The following is a 13,303-nucleotide window of genomic DNA, read 5'->3' on the forward strand; positions in this document are numbered from 1 at the left end:
GTGTCATTCTCTACCCTGGGGCGGCATGATTCTTGAGCCTTGATATGCTTGATATGCTTGTGTGGCCACAGCATATTTTATTGCTACTCGGGTAATGGCATCAGAAAGCCCTCCCACCCTATCCCATCCCAACCACGCATTAGCAGGGCCTTGTCATATCAGAGGTGGAACCTCCTCAGGTAGGAAGGTACCCATCCAGCCGACACAGCGTGGCTCCCTGAAAACTTTCAGACTTAGAGTAAAGTGTGTAGAAGTCCATTGTAAAACAAACACAATGAGCCTTCGATAAGGCTGAAAGAGCTGAATTCTAGTACTGAGATGTGGTCAGAGGTGACTCTTGTCCCACCCCACATATTTTGAGACCCCTGGAGACTGTGGCATGCCGGAGAGCACAGCAGTGCAGAGGGAAGAGCAGGAAGCTGACGCTGCAGGGATGGAGACCAGTGTCCTGGCAGTGCCGCCAAGGTCTCCCGTGACCTCTGGCAGCTACTCTGCTCTCTGGGCAGCTTCCTCCCTTGTGAAGTGGGAGTAGGAGTGGTAGGGTTCCTCCAAAGACTGTGAGGTGGCAACGGTTCCAAGCATCCTCAGGCTAGAATGCACCACAGACCCAGAGGGCTCAAGCAGAAAGGTACTGAGAGGTACTGAGAGTGAGCTGGGGATGAATATCCCCACATAAGGGAGGAAAGCTAAAAAGTATTGGTGAGAGAGAAATATTTAGGATGAATTTGGTAGATGCAAGAGCTCTCTAGAGAGATCTGGAAGGACTTCAGAGCTCTCCAAGGAAGGAGAAAACTACCCATCATGTACATCTTCAGAAAATGCCTTGACTCACCACATCTAGCATCCCTCAAAAGGAAAGCTGTCTCATGCTCCATCTTGGGCCACATGGTTGGGAGAGGCTTCCTTCCTGGCAAACCTGCCAGAGGAGGGGAGGGACCATGTCGACCTTGCCCAGGACATGTTTGTTCAGTAGTACGTCACTGGGGAAGAGAGGGCTGGAAACCCATTTCAATCTACGGGTCCTTCTTTGTGAAGCAGATGCTGCAATCATACACACACACATGCACACACGAAACAGACATTTCCTGTGTGTGGCAACCTGCTCTCTGTAAAGCTGAGAGCAGGGACCCAGAATTTAAGCAGTTAAGGTCTTTGGTACTATTACGTAAATGGCTCTCTATGCCAGATGTTCCAGATTTTTGGAATTCACAGGCCAGTAACATCGTGAATGGTTTGGAGGACCAACATATAGTTCCTTACCATTTTTTATTAACATCATTTCATAAAAGACATAATTTCAAAAATATAGAAAGGACATAATTTAAGAATAAAAGGCAGTCCTTCAAATTGAATAAATTTGGCTTTATGAATAACTCATGAGTCTCCTTATTTTTTCTCTTTTAGCCTTGAATTGAGGACAGCTCTGTCCTGAAAAGGCCCTGGTGCTTGTACCTAGCTGTACTTGAAACCACTGGGCTGGGCCATGTGGCAGGGGGACTCCTGTCCTTGCACAGACCAACTCCTTCCTTGGGAGCAATATACTTCTTGCTCTAATGGGACGGACCCTGGCTGGGCTAGGAAACCCGCTCATGCTGTTCTATAAGAAGAAGAGAGGAATGGGTGGAGAGAGAGAGCAAGGGAGCAATCCCAGCTGTGAGCGGCATGCTGTGTTTGAGCCATAGCTCCTTGACTTGAGGCCTCAGTACGTGGCACACTCTCTGGAGCTCTGGTCACCAAGGTGGGCATAGCCTGGCACAGAGCACCCTTCTCACTCATGCGTGAACCCTTAACCTTATAGGTTTCCAAAGACCACTTGAATAGATGCTGGCATGTCTGTGATAGGCTGTCCTGGGCACAGCTCGGGCAAGACAACTTCAGGCAGCTTCTTGGCTGCTCTCTGGGCTGTGATTACAGAGAACCAGCGATGGAAGGCTGCACCTGTCTGACTTGTGTGTGACTGCTGGAAGTCACCTTTCAGGAATATGCTAAAACGTCTTGGATGTTGCCATGAAGGGAGCCAAGGAGGTTGTGGGCTGAGGTCATTGTATTTTGAGCATAAACGTGGCTGTGACCATGTGCATCGAAAGCTAGTGGGGTCTCAAAAGGTAAGAATGCTGGCATTTGAAGTTGGACAGCCTAGTTCTGAACCCTAGCTCTGTCACTTACTTGCTGTGTGACCGTGGCTACATCAAGTAGCCTCTTATTTATCTTCATTTATAAACATAGATAGATGTTTAATGTTGTGCTTGGCATTTAGAAATAGCACCAATAAATGCTAGCTCTCACAGTGCATAAAGATATGGAAATTGAAACTTAGAGGGGTCAAGTGTGAAGACCAAGGTCATATAGCTGAGGTGGCACTTTGTGAGTCCTGAATTCAGGTGTCTATGCCTTTGGCCCTCACTCTGTGTGGTCCACGCATTGGCGCACGACCTGGGAGCTGGTTAGAAACACAGCATCTCAGACCCCACCAGACCTTCTGAATCAGAGTCTCTGTGTGAACAAGATTTCTGGGTAACTGACATGGGCATGAAAGTTGGAGAAACACTGCTCTAGACCACACTACTCTTTAGAAAATCTCAGCAATGGATAAGAAAATTTGTCCTCCTGAGCAGATAGACGGGGAGTCCCTTCCATGCTGGGCTCAACCCATTCCTGCCCCAGATCGTAAGCGGGAGACCTTGCTTTTAAAGACATTTATAACAGAGTATGTGTTTATGAGGCAATTTCCAAATTTAATTAGATGAAACCAATTTGATTTTTAAAATTAGGTTCTGGTTGTAATTTCTAGAGAGGAACCCATAAATTACAAATCACCCTCTTCTGGTCTCAAATAGTATATTTTGTGACAAAGAAAAATAGGATAAGACAAATAGAAGAGAAACCTAGGATTCTCTGTACCTTCCTATATATGACCTTGGTCTTGGCAAAGTCAAAAGCCAAGAAAAGGGGCAGTGCATGTAGTAAAGGAGGGTTATGACTATGTAAATATTGTGAATACTATTCAGTGCATAGGTTCAAGTAAATTTAAAAATTAAATTTCCTTCCCCATGAGTCTAAGTCACAAGCTCTGTGTCCATCCTTGGACAGTTCTGTCAAATCTGAGTGGCTTTGATTATGTCTCATTCTGTCTCTGGGTTTACATCCCCTCTTTGTAATGTGAAGGTATCAGATTATTCTGGGCTTCAACTGGTTAAGAATGAGAAAAACAGGTCCATGTCAAACCCACAAAATCAAAGGTTTATACCTCATTGTGGAGTTGCTCTGCTATTGAAACTTTGCCTGTGGCCAGAGTCTTTGAGCACAAAGCAGTGATGACACTTGAAGAAAAACAGCTAGTGCAAAGGCCCTGGGGTAGGAATGACTTTGGCATGTTTAACAAATAGGAAGAAGGTCAAAGTGACTAAAGCTTCATGCGCACGGAGGATGATGATGAGACCATGTGGGAAGTGTGGGGGTAGGGGCAGGTTGCGCAAGACTTCTAGAGTTTGTGCTTTATCCTGAGAGAAATAAAAAGCCCTAGGAGAATTTTAAGTAGAAGAATGAAAGAATCAGATTTATATTTTTTAAAAGACCACTCGGCTTTTGTATGGTTAATGAGCTGTGGGTACACAGGCATCTTGGAAACATCTGGAAAGTGTGCCAGAGGCAAGGACATTTCCATCACTTGTGATATTGCAATGAGGACTCAGCTATTTATCAGAAGAATTTGTACCCAGGTGGAAGATGTGAAAGCTTTGTCACAACTGCATCTTTCCTGCTGCTAACCTGGACTTTGAGGCCTTTCTTTCAGTTAGGAGTTCTTATCTTGAGGAGCTCCCTAGAGCCATGGACTGTGAGACCCTGGGCCTTCCTTCCCTAAGGAACAGGAGCCTACCCCTGACCCTAATGCCACCCTGGGGCTGTGAAATAGTCTAATTCTCCAGCAGTTGTGACCTCTCTCCCTGCCCACTGAAGGGGGAGCTCAGAGTGCTCATCGGAGCCCACTGAAGCCCATCTCGCTGTCATTGTGACGTGAGGCATTAGGATGAATTAGACCATGGCCTCAGATCTTTGGGGATTCGTAATTTGGTGTGACATACAGTGTGCGCTTCTGTGATCAGTTTCCTACCAGAGTGACACATGGTGCTCAGAGTTAGGCAATGTCAGAGGCCTCATATCCACAAACCAGCAGATCAACCTCAGACATGCGGAGGTTCAGACCCCACCCCAGACCCACTGAACCAGCTTCTGTATTTTAACAAGATCTCCAGATGATGCATGTACGTATACAAGTGTGAGAAGCACTGGCCTAAGACATTTTACAAGTTCACAGCCTGGACGCAGGAAGCTCTCTGCTCGATGAGAACACTGCAGACCTTCTGTGTGGCCTTTGAATGAACTGAGTAATATCCCTGCTCACATGGAACTGAAGGGCCAAGTAGCTTCATTGGGGATGTGGAAACAAGCTGTTCCCATAGAGTTTTCCAGAGCCCTGCTTGAGTTTGAATGAGATACCAGGGTTCCCCTATCCAGGGCCTGTGTGCGAAGGTTGGTGTGGCCTCTCCCACTCCGACTCAGCTCTTGTGAGCAACACAACTCACCCAGAACAGACCGTCACAACTGCAGACAGGCGCTTATAGCCAGAATGAGGTCACAGAGGAGACAATCCAGCCAGTTGTTTAAAAACTCTTCAATAAAATCATTCAGAAGCAAGCTGTTCGGAGTTCATGAAAAACAGTAATCAATACGCGTTTCAATTCAATTAATTGTTCTCGTCTCTGTCCAAAAATAAAAACCACACAGTGTGAGGGAATTGGGCCAGAAGATGTTACACTAGCAACTGGGTTAACGAAGTGTGAAAATATTTAAAATTCAGACACGTGAAGCTTCCCAGTAAGCCTTGCCGTTGAGCACTCAGAATCACCAAGTTTCTAATTACAGTGTATAAATCTGAGAAGCTTAAAGGGAATGAGAGGACCCTAATGAGGCAGGAATGGGTGTCTTGATTATGCTAGAGTTGATTGACATTTATCTTGCAAGCTATTCTAGGCGCCTAGCGTTCAGAGTTAAATAAAACACAGACTTCGCCTGAGTAAAACAAGGCGGCATTCCCGTGTGGGAGCGCTTTTAAAAGGTACGATAGGTCAGAGGGTTGTCAATATTTTTCCAGCGTACAGATGGTTGGATTTGATCTGAGCAAAAAGCATGAGCCCCAGAAATCCACGTTCCATCTGAGCCGAGCACATCACAAGGAAGCTGAGACTGGGAGGTGCTCTGCATGGGCTTGGAGCAGGCATCCCGGGATGGAGAGGGGGCGGGCTGAGTGCAGGGGCTCCTGAGCAAACTCTCGCAGACCGATGATGCCCATAGGAGCTACTGACTCAGTTTGGGTGTTCAGGCACACCTTCCTCCTGTCCCCTGGCTTGGCCGCAGTGGCCTCTTCGGGCTCACGCTCCCCAGACAGGCACAGGGCTCTGGTCCGCAGAGGGACAGTGGGGGGCGATGGAATGCGGCCCTGATGAGCTGGAGGGGGTTATAGGAGGAAGTGTCTAATGCAGCCCAAAGCAAGACTTTGCATAATTCAGGCTGGTTCTACGTTAATGAGGATACACAATTTGCATAATGCGGGTGGTTATTGGGTATAACTTGAGCCAGGCTCCAACTAGGCAAGAAAGCTCTTGTTGCTTTTGAATTGTTTAAGCCAGAAATGTGGGAAATCATTCATTCCTCCCCACCTGCCACACATCTCATGCTCTAGAAAGTTTGATTGCTCCTCCTGCCAGAATAGACACAGGTTGGTTCATGTGGTCCCATCTCTACCGCCACCCTGCTCTGAGCACTCATCTGATGCCTGCATCATTTTGGGACCTCTCTATCCATCCCCTGGCCCCCACTCACACTATTCCACTGCATGCTATGGCCAGACAGGGCATCTTAGCAGGTAAATCCAGGCACATACCCTTCCTGCTTTGGCTTCGTCTTAACTCTCAACCCTTAATGATCTGGCTTCTGCCTGCCTCTGACTTTATATCCTGCCCCTCTTCCCCTGGCTTTCTGTGTACCAGCCCCTCTAGCCTTTTTTTTCTTTAAGATTTTATTTATTCATTAGAGACAGAGAGAGAGAGCGACAGGCAGAGACAGACAGAGGCAGAAGCAGGCTCCATGCAGGGAGCCCGACGTGGGACTTGATCCCCGGTGTCCAGGATCAGGCCCCGGGCTGAAGGCGGCGCTAAACCACTAAGCCACCTGGGCTGCCCCCCCCCAACCCCCCGCAGCCTTCTGTGATTTTCTCAATCCCACCAAGTTCCCTGCAGCTCACGTGGCTTTGCGAATGCTGTTTCTTCTGCCCAGAGTACATGTCACGTTATAGTTCTCATGACTGGCTCCTTCCTCTTATTCACCTCCAAGAGATGTTTTCCCTCTCCTGTCCACTTCATCTAGCAACTTGCTTATTTCTTTTCTACCATTTTCAGTCTGAACTCCTGCTGTTTATGTGCTTTAGTATCATCTATGGGACCCTTAGGCTCCTAAGGTCATGGGCCGTGTGATAGTTATCTGATGTGCCAACTTAGCTTAGCTGTGGTGCTCAGATAGGAGGTCAGTCATTATTCTGGGTATTTTTTTAGGGCATTTTTGGATAAGATTAACATTTAAGTTGGCGAACTTTGAGTAAAGTAGATGCCTTCCATAGTGTTTGTGGGCCTCATCCAATCAGCTGAAGATCTGAATGGAACAACAAAAAAAAAACCCTGAGCTTTCTTGAGCAAGATGGGATTCTGCTGACAGATGACCTTCAGAATTGAACTATGTCAATGGCTCTTCCCTTTGGTCTTGAACTGATGCTGGCCATATTTGTTTTTGATTTTCAGTGTGCATTGAGGACCTAAAAGAGAAGGTTGCACATAGTATGTGCTCAATAAACACTCCTTGAGCAAATGCGTGAATCTGTGCTTTATCTAAACAAGGAGTAATTGGTGAAAGTTTTGTCTGACAAGCTTGGCTGAAGATTAGAATCATATCTTGAGACCCCAAAAACATTGATAAATAAATAGGTAGGTAGATATATAAATGGATGGATGGAGGATGGATGGATGCCTGGATCTCATTGCAGTCCAAATAAATCTGAATCTCTGGGCAAGTGTTTATCCATGTGAGTTTTTTTTTTTTTTAAGTTCCTCAGGAAATTCTAATGTACATTCAGGGTTGGGGGAAAATACTACATAAAATGAATCCAGTAAATTCACCCTGATATGTTATCCTACCCAAATACCAGCTAAATAAACAGTCTTGACTCTAGCCTTCCCTCCTCTTCATTCCACTCTGCCAGAATCCAGCATTACCTAATATTATAGCCAAATCACACATACACAGATAGGTGCTAGGTAGTAATTATTTTAAGGCTTGAATTCAAGAAGAACCATGGCCTTTTTTCCTCAAAATTGCTAAACAGTTTGTGGAGTAACTGAAGGCACATAGGCCCTTACCAGTTTGTCAGTATCCCCTTGCATCTTAGCAAGGCTGGCTTGCAATTCTGATGCTGGAGCCCAGCGCAGAGCTTACCCTATGAATGTCCCCTCCCCTGGACAGGAGAAATTAGTTCTGTTGTTTACTTGTAAGATTAAAAAAGACATATGTACACACAAAACTCAGCAAATCTGCCCAGAAGGCTCCTTTTAGATCTTAAGTCAGGGCCCTGGGATGTCTAGGAGCCATTTTTTCCTAACCCTTAGCCCATCACTCAATAGGATATTGCTCTTCCAGAGATTTGAAAACCACAGGCATCCCTGGGTAGATGCCATACACAGGTCTGCTGGGCTGACAGGCAGGTTGACAGGTGTCTCAATAGAAATGGCTATGGGTTGAAAAGAATGATTTCTGGCACTCCGAGTCTGGAAGGGAAGGAAGTTGTGTTCTGATGTGAGTAAGTACATTTATGTAAGTAAGACCATTAGAGCTGCCTATCATCCACTTACAGAATATCAGGAATGCCTGTATAATTGCCTTAGGGTGTTTCCTTTTTCTGTTACAACTTGTGTGTTTGTGGAGGAGCCAGGTAGTGTGATAGTAGGGCATCAACAGATGCATAGCACTTGTTGCCTAAAGAATGGGAAATCGTGTTCTCCTGGCAAATAGGAAGGCTTTCCAATAAACATTAATCATCAGTTTAGCTCTAAGAAAACAGTAGAAGTTGCTGCATAGAGAATATTCGCACAGTGTGCACGTGTGGATGAGTAAATTGTCTTGGCATGTGCATGTACAAGCATGTATATGTGGGAGTTTATATGGTTGCACACTGGTACATGTATGCACATATGTACTTACATGTTCCTCTGTGTGTGTGTGTGTGTGTGTGTGTGTGTGTGAGAGAGAGAGAGAGAGAGAGAGAGAGAGAGAAAGACAGAGAGAGAGAGAGAGAGAGATGCTATATATGCTCAAATGCATCCTCAGAATTGCTCTGTTTCTTTGGAGAGTTAACTATGTAGGAGACACCAGAGACACGGGGCTCTATCTGTCTTCCCCCAGACTGGAGGAGCTCCGGTCACCTCCTGTCCATGCCATAGGAATGTCATAGTAAAAGCTCCCTGGTATTTCCGTAGGCTTTCCACTGTTTCCCAAGCCCTCTGCCATCATTCCTCTCTTAAAGAAAATTCTGAAATTAAAAAAAAAAAAAAGAAAAAAAAAAAAGAATCTACAGGTTAAACCTAATCCCTGGCATTTACCCTTGTCCTAGGAGAGTAGAGGGAAGAAATGACAAGGTAGTTCTGCATTTGACAGAGCACAGGCTCTCCTTCATGTTTCTTACATGGCAGGAAAACTGTGTTTTGATGCATTGTGCACCCAGAGGACCTTGAGAGGAACAGCTGTACACATAGCCACGTGCTTGGAAATGGAACCCTCTCTTTGGCTACGTGGTCTTTTCAGTAAGCTGTGCCCAGCGGCGGTGTCTCAGCTGCCAAGAGCCTCTTTAAACATCGTAAGCTGTTCTCTTTTCATCTCAGATGTTTTAGCATGTTTCTCCTTTTGGAATTCCACCTGGACTGGGCAACGAGGCATGGACTTGCTGCTTTTAACTGGCTGACTCTTTCACTTCTGTTCTAGCAAGAGCAGCCCCGTGTTTGGGACCCTCATGAAGGGTGATTGCAAGTTCTCATCTATCATCAGGACATCGGAGGCTTCCTACTGGAAAATCTGGAGGCTGAATTCAAATCTGTGAATCAGAGATTATCCTTTCATTGGCCTCAGGAGGTTAGCCAATGGCTCTCCTCCCCTCACTCTGAGCTACTTTTTCTTCACGCTTCATTAAGAGAAAAATAGTTCATTAAAACTTAGCATCCAAGAATGGAGCTTTGGCCTACATCACTGTACACTCAGTATGTGCATGCATACATACAGCACACACACACACGCATGCATGCAAGCGGGCACGTATGCACACATACACACCTGGTCTCCTTCCGAGCCCTTCAGAATGTATGACATAAAAATGGTCATTGCTGTCTTCATCTTCTTTTTATTTTATGTATTTTTTAGCATGCTCATGTCACTTCAAGTCAAATAGTAAATTACGCAATTGGGAAATTTAAGCCTGACTTTTAGTTTGCCATGGTCAAGTAATGTGTTTGAGTGAGTCCCTTTTCCTCCCTGGGCCTTGGCTTTTATCTTTAAGACCTGGGAGAATTGGACCAGATAGCTTCAAAGGATCCTTCCTGCTCTGGCCTACCTCTTAGATGCCCAGAATTGAATTATTCTTACTTCTAGTTTCATCAAACACTTTCCTCACTGGTCTGTGGATGACCTTCTTTGGTGCTTCTTTGTTAATCCATTTTTGGAATAACATATCAGCTCCCAAGGCAACCAGAACTTTGACAGTATCTTATATCTACTTATGAGCTCTTTTCATTTCAACCTCCTGACTCTCTCTGCTATCCTGAATCCTGTATATAATTCCCTTTTATATAGTTTTACACATACTTGTATGTGTTCCCTAAAGGTATATTATTTTGCTTTATTAGTCTCTTAACTTGAATAAAAAATTATGTATAACAATCTATTTAATTATATAAACATTATCTTTTATTCAAGTTAAGAGACTAATAAAGCAAATTATAAATTGTATATACTTTTTTGAAACATTTCAACTCTATATTATATTGCTAACGGTCATTCCTATTGATGAGTGCAGCCTAGCACATTCATCTTGACTGATGTTTAATGTTCCATTGTGTGAAGATATTATAATGCATTTGTCAGATAGCCTTTGATAGGCATTTAGGATTGCTTCCAGATGTTACCTTTGTCAACAGTGGTGATGAGCATCCTTGAGCATATCTCCTATTGTATATGTGTAAGATTTTTCTCTTGAGTTTATATCCAGAGTAGTCTCACCAACATATATTCATGGCAGCAAAGTATAGGTACTCCTAGGATTCCAAATCCTCTCCAATATTTGGTATTGTCAGGATTACTAATTTTGGACAGTTAAATAGATATAAAATGGTATTTCATTATTGTATTCTGTATTCCCTGGATTATTAAAAACTTTGAGTATATTTTTGTATATTTGTTACTCATTTATATTTCTTTTTCTTTGGGATACCTATTCATGTCTCTTGCCCAATTCTTATTGGATTATCCGTTTTATTATTGATATGTAGTAGTCCTTTATTTATTTTTGATACTACTTTGTCAGTTACAAATGTAGCTTGCCATTTTTTGCTTCCTGTAAAGTATCTTTTGATAACGAAAGCCCTTAATTATATAATGTGGTCAATTTTTATCAGTCTTTGCATATTTAGTTAGCACATTCTGTGTCCTTCAAAAGCTTTTCACTAAACCAAGGTGACAAAGATGATTCCCTATATTCCTACTAACAGGTGTATGGTTTTTCTCTCTGAATTTGAGTCTTTGGTCTAGCTGCAGTTAATTTTTGTGTATGGCATGAGATGGGGTGCAAAATTCATTTTTTTCTATATAGATAAGCACTTTTCCCAGGTCCTTTTAAAATTACCCCTTTTTCTGTGATCCACCCAGCCATATCTGACATAGGCCAGAATTCCTTACATGCATTAATTAGTTCCTGAGCTCCCTGTCCATGGGAGAACCACACATCACAATCATACACAGTCATAATTATGATAGTTCACACTTAATTTTGATTTCTGACAGAGCTCTTTCCTCCTCGTCCTTCTTCATAAACATCTTGATAATTCCTGCCCTTGGCTCTTTCATTTTATAATGCACTCACCAAATTTAATGAAAACCCCTGTGGTAATTTTAGTCAGAATTGCATTGAACATATAGAACATCATGGGTGGTAGTTGACATCTTTACAATATTAAATCTCTCTATATTTATTTTTCTTTAATGTCTCCCAAGGTTTTATTACTTTACCCACAGAGAATAATGCATTTCACATAAAATCCAAACTACCCACTTGGGTCTCAAAGACCTTCTAACTTGCATTTTCTTTTTCTCTCTCATCTTACTGGGCACCTTTTATGTCCTCCAAATGCCATGTTCCCTCCTACCTCCTACTATGTATATGGAGTTCTCAGCTGACAGGACGCTCTTCCACCTCCTTTCCTGTGACTAACCCATTCTCATTTGACAGGGATCAATGTGTATACTACTTCCTCAGAAAGGCCCTTCCTCACAGTCTTACTTAAGTAGGACTCCACCCATTCACCATTGTTCTCTAACACTACCTCCCTGTCCTGAAAACATGTATCACAGTTCGTAAGTACTGTATATTTATTTATAAATTGTGCCTTCCTACATTGTAAGTGTCATGAAGGCAGGAATCACATCTATATCGCTCACTACTGGAGAACTCAATCCTGTAGCAGTGCCTGGAAATCAGTAGTCACTCAAAACCTTTTTTTTTTTTTTTTTAAATAAATAAAGGTTGGAGACGTTCCTTTTGATGGCTAAGATACAGTGATGATTAAGTTGACTTGGCCTCAGTCAACTGACAGATATAACCTGGTATGGCCATATAAAATTGTAAGATTTTTGTCCTAAGTCCTATAATAATCTTTACTAGATTACACAAGCTTCCAGGGCCACTGAGTTTACATTTAACACATAGAGCTCCACTTCCAATAGGTAAATTTATCAAGGTGAGGGATTTTTTTTTTTTTTTTTTTTTTTTTTTTTTTTTTTTGCAGCTACATCTCAAGTACCTAGAACAGCACCTGGCATAAAGCAGGCACTCCATAAATAGTTGTTGAATGAATAAAACTATACTAAAAACTTGAATCAAAGTGAAGAGAACATACTTAAATATCTACTTCTTTATGATGGCCGGCTTTTTTTTTTTTTTGAAGAATGTATTCTTTCTTGATGTTAGTGATGTTGTAACATTACATGATGTTAGGGGGATGGAGAGAAGAAAATAACCCCATTCCCATGCCCTCATACACCAACCATTTCACATAGGTTTATTTTTTTCCTAGGCTTTGTGCAGTTATATCTTTTGCATGATTATGACCACATTGCAGAATTTGGGTTTTTGCTATGTCAAACATTTTCCAATTTCAGTGTAATCTACTTAACTATCCCATTTAATGACTTTATGATCCCCTGAGTAGAGAGGCTGTATTTTGCTTTCTATTCATTCTATCATGGGGTGTGTTGACTGATCTGCCTAGAATGTAAGACAGAATTTTGGGGATATGTTAATAATGACCTGGATCTCTTTAAACAGCTGGTTAGCAAAATTTGAACTTCTGCTTTCCTTTTCCTTCTCAGTAGATTTGTCAGTAGCAAGCAGAGACATTCACATGCCTTCCATTGATTATAGAAATGTGCTCAAAGTAATAGCCCTCTTCATTCAATAGGAATGGATCTAAGAGAGGCAAGTAGAATAATATGCACACATTTGAATGGAAATCTATAAACCCGAAGTTAGAGGGGGTAGTTCTATTTTCCTTCTTGTTTTAAAATTTAAATCTCCATTTGCTTATTTCCTAACAAACTGGGGCGAATGTGAGGTGTGTGTTTGCCCCCATCCCTCCCTAATACCATTCCTGTGGCAGACATTAATAAACAATCAGGCCACACTCTTGCCTTGAACCTTAACATGGCCTCAGGATCCCTCCCTCAGAGCACTCTAGGTGGTTGTCATGATGTCATCCGAGATGTTTAACCACCCTCTTTGTCCTTTCTCACCCTCTGTGTGAATGTACAGTCTGTAGTTCTGGAAGGCAGTTCTTTTTAATGATGGTACTACTTTAGGATAAGGCACCTTCCTTCTGAGTAAGATGCCAGAGGGGAGAACTCAACACTGCAACAACTCATCTAGAGTGTTTTCACAATTCTG

General features: G+C 43.0%; 1 protein-coding gene across 9 annotated transcripts in view; it reads left to right on the forward strand.

The window, feature by feature from the left end:
* PTPRT (protein tyrosine phosphatase receptor type T) overlaps positions 1-13,303 on the forward strand; it is a 1,030,023-nt gene that overhangs the window by 658,613 nt on the left and 358,107 nt on the right. The window lies entirely within an intron of this gene.

Source organism: Vulpes lagopus, chromosome 18 (assembly GCF_018345385.1).
Source record: "Vulpes lagopus strain Blue_001 chromosome 18, ASM1834538v1, whole genome shotgun sequence".
Classification (NCBI taxonomy): Eukaryota; Metazoa; Chordata; class Mammalia; order Carnivora; family Canidae; genus Vulpes; species Vulpes lagopus.